This window comes from Epinephelus moara, chromosome 24 (genome assembly GCF_006386435.1).
Source record: "Epinephelus moara isolate mb chromosome 24, YSFRI_EMoa_1.0, whole genome shotgun sequence".
Lineage (NCBI taxonomy): Eukaryota > Metazoa > Chordata > Actinopteri > Perciformes > Serranidae > Epinephelus > Epinephelus moara.
In genome coordinates this window covers 4,425,846-4,434,832 of record NC_065529.1, presented here as the reverse complement: position 1 = coordinate 4,434,832, position 8,987 = coordinate 4,425,846, and the positions used below count along the sequence as shown (strand labels likewise).

The window sequence follows — 8,987 nt, the reverse complement described above, 5'->3', positions numbered from 1 at the left end:
TGTACCTACATAGTGCATCCATGTTGAAAGAGACTGTATACAAACTGTCCATTTCCTGTGAAACCAGAAATGTATTTTGAGAACACACATTGCATGTACAAGCACGAAGTTGACATGGCATCCCAGAATGTCAACAACCATCGCACCTACCTTGCACGTCGTATCTGGACGTGGAAAGTCCATGACCAAACGTCGATATGTGAGGTCAGAGTGACAATGTGTTGAGCTGACCTTGGGTTTAGCCCTCCGCTAACCTGATTGGGTATAAAATGACTAGTTGCGCGGTTCTTCAAGAATTTTTAAATGTTATCAGACCGAATGGATAAAATCCTGACAGTGAAATGAGTTATTTCATGGGGGGTTGTGACATTTAAAAAAGCAATGTATCCACTGATTACAAATGTATCTTTCACAATGTAAGTCTAAGGGAGAAAGTCTTTTTTGGCCTCATGGCATCATATGACCTGAGAGAGCGGTGTTCGCTTCCCATAAGATTCTAAAGCCAAACCCCTTTTTTTCCCCGAAACCTAACCATGTGCTGACTGACTTTCACCTGAGAGAGCGGTGTTTGCATCCCTCAAGATTATAAAGCCAAACCCTGTACTTTTTTCTTAAATCTAACCATGTGCTTTTGTTGTTGAAGGAAAGAAACGTCAGTTCTCGATGTTGTACCGACGTAAATTCCCTGTGAAAACGGAAGTGGATCTTGACAGAAGTCAATGCATGTAACAGGCAGAATTTGACACGGTGAGCCTCAACAACCAACTCACCCAGGGTACCTTGCACATCGTTTGTGGACGTGGAAAGTCCATGACCAAACGTCAATATGTGACGAGGTCGGAGTAAGAGGAGGTCAGAGGAGTTCCCCTACAAGTATTTTTTTGAACTGTTAAAGAAGGCTGGGGGACTCAGGTAGCCAACAGTACATTAGAGTGAGCCAAAAACATGTTTATCATCAAAATTTTCAATATTTTATATTATGTTTTTAATAAAAACATAACTTACATCGAATGTGTGCTTTTCTTTTCTCTGTTCAGAGCTATAACTGGTTGTTAACCACAGTATAACGGGGCAGCTGAAAGGTATACAATGTGTTCCATCAACAACCCAGACTGCTTGGGCATCCCAGCAGCAGCATCAGGAGGAGGAGAAGGAGTAGGAGGTGAGGAAGGAGTAGTAGTAGCAGGAGGAGGGAGTCCGTTCCGCTTGGATGGCCGGAGCAGTGAGGAGGCTGGTCGGCGGGGCAGACAGACAAGACAGCGCTCTCTCTTCCTCCTCTTCCCTCCGTCGCTCTCTTTTCTTTCTTGGCCGGCCGCGTGTGCGTGCGTCCCGCTCCGCTCCGCTCCAGCACTGTTCGCGCAGGCAGGCAGGCAGGGAGGCAGGGAGGGAGGGGAAAAGAGGGAGAGACACTTGACGCATCGGAGTGAGTGAGCACACCAAGGCTTCACTTTCCAATATGCAACCTGCGAGACGCCACGCCGTCAGCTACTTGTGCTTCTGACACTGAGAGAGACAGAGAGGAGAGAGGCGGGGATGGAGGTACAGTAGTGGAGCTGCACAGACACGGCACAGCCCGCGAATGTAACGCCACACAAAAGAAAGAGCAGCATCTTTGCGCACAAGTCAGGCGGATATTTTTTGGCCGGGAGCGTCGCCGCGACTCGACAGTGATGTCTGTGTGCAGAATTTTGTATAGTGATAAAACACGGATTAATCTGAGGCTGTGAATTCCTCGGAGACATTTACTGCTGTGAGGACAGGTAAGATTATTATTATTATTGTTATTATTAATCCATCATTTCCCATATAGTAACTTAAGCATCTCTTAAGTTAAATCGCCATCAGATCAGCAGTAGTGGCAGCTCAGACCCAAATAAAGCTCAGTCTACATCCTAACTTTTCACAGATTACATTAAAACCCTGATGCTGTGTAGGGAGGCAGCAGCAGCAGCAGCAGCCGGGATTGCCTTCTCTGAATTTCACCCTCCGCTGATCTCATTTGCCTCTGTCTACTTTGTTGTGGGACTATCATGGTGGTGGAAGGAAAGTAATCTGCGAGTGTGTGTGTGTGTGTGAGAGAGAGAGAGAGAGAGTGTGTGTCTCCGATCAGTGCAGATGTTTAGTAATCCTCGTGCGTTGACCCTCCCATGAATAATCCCTGCGGATTTTGCTGATTATGCTGCCCGCCGCCGACTGCTGACCACCTATCGTGGACACGAGAATCCAGTCTAGTCCTGGATACCGCGGGATTAAACCGGAGAAAACTTGAGCTCCAACCATAACACACCCTGCTCACATCTTTAAAATTAAGTCTTGAGTAGCTGAAGGTAAACCCACCTTGATTTATGCACTTTAAGGATTATCCAAACTAATTCAAAATGAAAGTTCAGATTGTGTTTTTGTTGGCAGTTTGATGAGATCAGAATGAATCAGCCGCTGAGCTACTGCTCTGATGGTGTTTATCAGTGTATCTGTCACTCACTATATTAACTGTCCAGTGGTAGCCTGTGGGCCTGGAGTCTGGTGGCCAGCAAATGCCATGTAAGCCTACTTTAATATGTTTAATAGAGGAGCATCTGTGCAGCTTCAGCACATCTGATGTGCCAACTTCTGCCAAAGCTGCTCCCTCAAATGATATCAAAAAGTGATTCCTGTAGAATTTTTTTTTCCCACTAGGGAAAACAATAAACTGGCTGGTACAGGGAAAATGTGTCAGTGTGATGATAACACCTGTCAGAGCTGTGTTATCACGCTGCAAATGAGCATCTATCTGATGATGTATTGGCTCATTCCCCATTAAGTCTGCGCCTGACTGAGGAGCAGCTCCAGTAACTCTGTGTGTGATCCAGTTGCATAGACTTCTCATCTGATTTGACAAGTGCTGAACTTCTTCTAAAGGTTAGCGGAGGGGGGGGCGAAGAGAAAACTTCACCTTAAAAAGTGTCCAGGAAGATTATTCTACAGCTCAGTCTTGATTTGTGAACATGAGCGTCGATAGCTCCCCCAAAAGCCTGAGACAAGAGACTCTCCTGAGATCCAAGTATAAATATTTAAGATTGTTAAAAATGGCTGAATTAAGGTCTGGGGAGCAGGGAGTAGATTTAACTCCCACCTTTGCATATGATGAAGATGTCAATGCTACAGGCTCAAACTAAAGCTTAATTACCACGTTGATTGGCATCTAATGATATCCAGGAGCTGCGTCATGCGGCCCAGGCCGCCCGCATGCAACCTTTCAGGAAAACAGCCCTTTAACGACCCCTTTGACGTCCTGGAAGCCAACACGCCTGTCAGAAGTGACGGAGCACAGAAGTGACATTAACAATATCCTGGGATAGGTGCTTTTAGAGGCGCAGCATGAAAATTTCATTGCTTGGTTTCCACAGGAAGTATCGAAGAAATGTTTCATCAAGGTCATTTTTATTTCATGTCTCTCCAGGAAAGCTAGCTGAGGGAACAGAAGAAAGGGAGAATGTGTTTTTTTTGGTGTGTGTGTGTGTGTGTGTGTGTGTGTGAGATATGACAGAGAAGTTTCTACATGTGGCTGTTTCCTTCTTGTATTACATACAGGAGTAGTCTTCACAGGGACTTGTTTTGTCACAAGGTGTCATTACGGCCACACGGACACTTCACATTAATCATAATAGTTTTACCATCAGTCTGTCAGTTGTTTGAACTGAGGCCGGCTGGGAGTTGGAGAGGGAGGGGATGATAAGACTTGTTGCTTCATCTTTCACCTTGCCTCCAGCTGTTGTCTACCTCTTTGTCTACATCTTGGGCCGAACAATCCTTTCTAACGGATTGTTACTAATGAAAGTATTCCAAAAAAGACCATATTCCTATAAGCTGTTTACATGACTAATGAAAATTAATATTCCACTAGTATTCCTGTTTACATGCAGCTGTGTGTACTCTAACATGTTGTTTATCACGTGAAAATATGGAAAATCGAAACGGCTGTATCTTATGTTAGGATTTTTTTTAAAGTTTTCCATTGGTGGCAGACTTGTTCACCCGTGCGAACACAGCCTCCCTATTTCAGTCCCCTCAACCAACTTCTTGAAAACATCGGCGTTGTAATGTTCAGGTATATCGGAAAACCTGTTACATATAAAAGTAGGTGTGTTTCTCCGTCTGATCAGAAATACCGGCTTTTGGTTGGTTGGTTGGTTTGTGTATAACAGTGTAACGTATCTATGACAAAATTACAGTAGACGGACAAGGTAATTGAGACCAATATTCTCAACGTGCTGTATACATGTCCAAAGAATGATATTTAAACCAATAATATGGGCATATCCCCCATGTCTTAATCGGAAAATACTACATTCAGAATAATGTAATAATTGGCCTTGGAGCAGTTGAGCCTTGTGTTTTATTCTTCTCAAGCTAACATATAAATTTTAGGCCTGAAGAGGTGAAAATATATGGTAGATCTGAAAGTGTTGGTTTCAATATGCAAAACATCGATTAGTGAGTCATCAGAAAATGAATAGGCAACTTTTTTTTTTTTTTTTAATCAGCCAATCATTTGAGTCATTTTTAAGCAAAGCTTCTCTGGTTTTATTTTCTTCATTGTAAAGATTTGTGCTCTTAGTTTCTTGCTGATAAACTAACTGTTTTCCTCACTAATTAGAATCTGTCATTTTTATCTCTGGGAAACTGTGATTTTTTTTTTTTTTACTATTTTCGAACATTTTCTAGACAAAATTATTGATCGATTTATATAGAAGATAATCCGCTGATTAATCTTATAGGGCTGCACCTAACATTTCCATCGTCAATCAATCTGTCGATTATTTTTTTGAGTAATCGATGAGTTGTTTGGGCTGTAAAATGGCAGGAAGTGGTAAAAAATGTTGATTATTGTTTCCCAAAGCCCAAGGTGACATCCTCAAATGTCTTGTTTTGTTTACGACCCAAAAAATTCAGTTTGCTGTCATAGAGGAGTGAAAGAACCAGAAAATATTCAAATTTAGAAAGCTTGGATCAGAGAATTTAGTCTTTTTTCCCGTAAAAGGTTTCCTAAACATTTTGATTATCAAATTAGTTGAGGATTATTAGTTGACAACTAATCGATTAATCATGAGAACAAAGTTCAATCCTTGTAAACAGTATTTCATGAAAAAAAAAAAGTTTTTCTTTCCTCTGCTGCTGTCAAATGTCCATCATCCTTGCATCCACTCTAACAGACAATGAAGTGTGCATTTATGCGACCGCCTTGCTGATCAGTTTAAAATCACGTGTCAGAGATAAACACGGCACCAAGCAACAAATAAAAGCAAACGCCTGGTGTTAGTTGTCTAGCACTATTGTATATTTTCTTTTTTTTGTGCTTCACTCTGCTGGATTTTCAAAGTAAACAGCGCCGTGAGATTTTCCACAACCCCATAATGGATGAGGAAGCTGCAGACCCCTGATACCACTTTACCGGAGTGCAGTGTGGTTTTATGTATGCCGTGCATTACTTGTTTGAATCTGGCATAATAGAGTTGTTTGACAAGCTGAGCTGCGAGTGGTGAAGAAATCTCGCCTGTCAAGCAGGAAACTGGAAAAGTACACGTTTATTCCTTCGCCTAACTCTAAAAAGGTATGATAGTCACAATTAGGCTGTATTCCAGAAGTGTCAGCATGCCATCAAGCCGATACAGAAAAAGATGAATTTTGTTTTCACTCTATCAGAGTGGCTCATAGAGTCAGGAAAAGATGGAAGGAAAGTAAAAAATAATGTGGAGGACTCACTGTAAGGCTCCCTGATACCGTTTTGTGAATTTCGGTTTCTTTTTTGGGAACTACTTCTGCTAACAAAATACAATTACAGCAAAAAGAAAAAAAAAAACCTTCAAAAGGCAGCTTCTCTAAATGAGTTTCCTTCAGTTTGATGTTTCCCTGCCCGACACAGGCTGGATTTCATTGAAACAAATCTTTTATCTGCATACAAAATCTTCCTCCCACCATACTTTACTTCTAAGGGGATGAAAGATTGTTGTCTAATTCAGTTAAAGGAAGGTCATGAATAAGTGTAATTTTTTACAAAAGTATGTCCAATCTTCACCATCAAAAGCAGCTGTGAGCGCACGGCTGTGAATTGGGAGCCCTGACACAACTGCCAGGAATAAGTACACTTGACTATAATACAGCAGAGCTCCTCAGTGTTGTTTACCGAGTCCCATCTCTCTGTTCATTTTTAATATTTAGATTGAAGGAGGAAAAAGATCCAAGACGGCTCATTGAGACAGCTCCATTTCCTGCTCTATTTATCTAGTCTCATTGGTTCTGTAAATGCCCTATTTGTAATCCAATCATATTAGAATAATTTCTCTGCTTTAGCGATGCTTCATGATGCTCTGTCACTTCTATGCCTTTGGTTTCAAGGCACCGCTGTCCTTTGGGGTAAGTCTTCACAGACTGTCTGAGACTGCAACGTTTCCTAATTCAAACATTGTTGTACACTGCCTCTCCTTGGGAATGGCTTTAATTGAGTGCTTAATAAGAGCATCGCCACACAGCAACCAACTTCGGGGGAGGGATCTGAGCGCTAGCGGTGCTGCATTATTGAATGTACTTACATAAGGCCTGCAAACATTTTCTTTCCAAGCAAACTCAGAATGAGACCAGGTTCATGGTTCTAGATAATACACCACGTCTGAGAGTGGATTTGTTGTTTCTGAAGATCCACAGTAGCATATTTTCAGAGGTGTATTGTGCTCCACTGGGTGTGGCTCTTATGTGAGAGCCATCTTTCCTCTCTCATTTAGTACAATATAACCAGTCGATCAAACTGCATTCCCCACAGGGCATTGTTATTTTCTTTGTCTGAATAGAGATTAAAGGACTGAATAGGCCGACTGAGATGACTCAAAAAGAATGTTACAAATATACCCTGAACACTGTGTTGCTGTCTATTGATAACTGTTGATAAAATACAAGCAGCCTTTACAAAATACAAGCTTTCTCCGGTTGGATCATGAAGTTTTTTGGGGAGAATTTTCATGCTTACAAAAACTGAACTACATGTCTTACATTTCTTTATGCTTGGAAAACAAAAATGCTCATTGTTATTATAGCTCATACAGTGCCCTATGATGATATCGCATTATACCTTGAGTTACATGCCAAACAACACAACATAATTTACATATATAAACTGCTTGTCCTTGTATTTCCTTTAAAACTACAAAATCTTTGTGCATCTTCCTTATCAGGAGCTTTTGGGACACACAAAGAAACTGGAGCATCAGACTAAACAGTGTTTGTTGATTATGTTGAAAGAGGAAGAGGATTATTTTGAGTGAAAAGAGTAAATTAGGACAAGAGATGGAAATGAAGGCGAAATAGCGAGGTCATATTATCCATGGTGGTTAGACAAATGTTCTATTATTTCTGTGAGTGAATATTTTTTTATTAACCAGAAGTGATTTTGTCTTTTTCCTTTTAGATTTAACAAAGAACCTGGCACAAATAACAATGAAATTATAAATGAAACACTACTTCTTCAAATGACATTTTGATTAGTCTGTGTATTGTTAAAACATCTTGTGCTGGCACTGGCAGCATGTTGTAATTTATGAATTCATGCAGTCCAGAAGCTTTAAAGTGTACTCCAACCTGGATGATGCCATTATCATGAGTTTGGGGTTAAAGACATGAGCATTTGGGAGAAGAATGGGGTAGGGTTAGGGGGTGGGGGTCTAATGAAAAATGCTATGGAGTTGCAACATGGGTAGATTTCATAGATTTTAGGGCTTAAGACTCAAACCAGGATATCCTCAGTGCAATAATAAATAGCTGGAGTCCATTTTAATAGTAGAAATTTACAGATACTAGCTGCTTTTCATAAAGCAGCTATGTCACGGTAAAAAAAACAACAACAACTGTAGCAACATCCCCACTGGAGGAACAGTGACCAGTTGCATGAAACGACCATGATTGTTACCTAAAAGGCAGCTGAAAAGACAGCAATGGGTCACTTCAAAACACTCACATTTGGTGCTTAAAAAGCTGCTGAAACAACAATGGCTTGCTATCAAACACCCACTTTAAGTGCCTAAAAATCAGGTAGAAAAACAGAGATGATTGCTACAAAATGGCCACATTTAGTGCCTCACAGCCCTTGGAAACACGACAGGTCGCTACAAAACACCCATGTTTGGTGCCTTAAGTAGCGCTGGAGTGAAAACACAGCAATGACTCACAAAAATACAACCGTTTTTCTTGTTTGTTGGTCGAGAACAATGGTCTGTAGCTTGGCAGGTGTCTCACTGAAGTGACACGCCATCCACCATCCCCTCCACTTCCTGATGACAAAGTCAGCTGGTGTGTTATGTCACTTTAGAAACGCTGATATGATACATATGAAACGTACCGATTGATTTTGTTTGTGGTTTGCATAAACATATAATGCCAACATTTTCTTCTGGTAACTTGCTGAATACTAGTCACGAAGAAATATTTTTAAAATAACATATTGATAAAAAATTCATTTCAAGTATGTAATGTACATTAAACTCACTGGAAAGTCACAAGAGTCACAGACATATTACACAGGGCCTGAAATTATGAAATTTATATATAGTATGTGTTTCACTACTTGTGAATAGCTTTTTCCACCCGCATACTGTTTTTATTTTCATGCAGTCCTCCAACACAATGGCTGCTGCCTTAATGAAATATATTAGGCAGAATCAATAACAAATATCACATTCAGGCTTGTTATTAATACGCAGGCATATTGGAATTGGTTAAATAAGCTGCTCAAGAAATGAGATACTGAAACATAGGTGACACATTTTTTATTTTAAGATGGTGGAGAGTGTGTTTCTTCTCAGATTTCTCCCATCAGCTAAATATTTTGATTCTTGTTAGCGCCAGTTTTACACACACAACCACACTACTGTGAAATTACTGGTCCGAAGCTTTACACATGAACAGCAGCAGATTTTAATTAATGATTTTATCATCCAAAGAGTCTCTTGATAAAAACGCAT

The 8,987-nt window shown here is 40.7% G+C and overlaps 1 protein-coding gene across 1 annotated transcript in view; it reads left to right on the top strand.

Annotated features, from left to right (window-relative positions):
• Positions 1 to 1,386: 1,386 nt before the first annotated feature.
• cntn4 (contactin 4) overlaps positions 1,387 to 8,987 on the top strand; it is a 222,764-nt gene continuing 215,163 nt past the window's right edge. The window contains exon 1 of the mRNA XM_050038775.1: positions 1,387 to 1,760. The gene's annotated coding sequence lies outside the window, so the exon portion shown is untranslated. The remainder of the gene's footprint in view (positions 1,761 to 8,987) is intronic.